Raw genomic sequence first — 1,599 nt, 5'->3', positions numbered from 1 at the left:
TTAGCTCTGATGTCTATGTATCAACTGGGCTATGGTGACCCATTGTTTTGTCAAATACCAGCTTTTCCTTTTTGAAATTGTTTTTTAGATGTGAAAAGGGTTAATTAAAGTACTTACTTAGCATAATACACACTATTTCTTTTAAGCCATGCACTGTCTTAGGGTTTACAAAGAACATTTGTATATTTATTAATTCCATTGACCATCAGAACTATTCTAGAAGGTAGACTTGGTAGATACTCTCTCTCTTTTTACATGTATGGATGGAAACAGATCTCAGACAAGAGAAATAAGGTTAGAATCAACCAGTTTATACATACCAGAGCTGGTATTTTTCACAATTTAATTAATGTAAAAATGTTATTCTTTAAAATGGCTTAACTCTGAAATAATCCCTATTTCCTATACATTACTTATAAGACAAAGAGAGATCTCTACCTATATATATCTGTAAAGCTCTCTACAGTAAACAAAATAAGTGGTTTGAAATACTGGCTTCACATAAGAGTCACTGGCGATCTGTATCATGTAAACAGATTGAAATCTTTCCCATCTGCATCTAGAGTTCTAAGCTACTTAACGAAATAAGAATGAACAGCAATTCTTGACTGTATGATCACACCAGTTTTTTTCCTTTCTGAAAAAAATATTTAGAACTAACATTATTGGGGTAAGAGTGGAAAGTATTAGAAAAAATTAACAATCTAATTTATATTGCAGAATAAATACTATCTTGAATGGAAGCATATTTATGCTTCTATTATGATTTATTAAGCACCTTAAGAATAAATAATGAGAGAAATATTAACAATATATAAATAATTTGCTATAATAACAGCTTAAAACTTTAATTTTTTATAGTTTCTGTTCCACTGAATGGTTTTTATATATGCAATAAACCTAGCAAGGCACCTCTCACTTTTTAATTTTCCTTTTCAATATTGAACATATGGCTACTTGAGGCAAGACATAACTCATAATGATTCCTATTAAATTTCTTCATGTAAAGTTCAATAAAATAAGTAATACTTTGAATCATTCTGCACAGATACTGAACCCAAACACTGATGATTTCCAAGCTTAAATTTGCATTGCAGTGTGTAAAATTAACCACCAATTATTTAATGTTTTCTGAATGTTTATCTAAAAATTTATTTCTTTTGTTTAGCAAGGAAGTTCAATATAGTTCAATTTATTTGCAAAGACAGAGTCATGTTTTATTTGGACAAATTTATCTATACTTCAATTAGTCAAGTAATTTGTACATTGAGTACTTGATCAATTTACATTATCAATAAAGGATGTGAATATTCTACTTATATGCCTTTTTTTAAAATTTAGAACAGAATTGCTCTGAATTCTAAGCATCATAATGATCTATAATTTCAGTGGAATACTTCACTGCTTCTGACTGAAATCAATTCTACCAGTGAAAAGGAAGTGATTAGTATTTGGAAGATATAATTTCCAAAACATTTAGTCTACTACCTATTCCAGTGAAGTCACTATTCACATAGTCATCAAAAATTTAGGTAATGATGATTAAGTGTGTGACACTGTATGCATAAGTCACAATGAATGTTATTGATGAGAGACTTA

This window comes from Saccopteryx leptura, chromosome 6 (genome assembly GCF_036850995.1).
Source record: "Saccopteryx leptura isolate mSacLep1 chromosome 6, mSacLep1_pri_phased_curated, whole genome shotgun sequence".
NCBI classification, from domain to species: domain Eukaryota; kingdom Metazoa; phylum Chordata; class Mammalia; order Chiroptera; family Emballonuridae; genus Saccopteryx; species Saccopteryx leptura.
Note: the sequence above shows the minus strand (reverse complement) of the source record.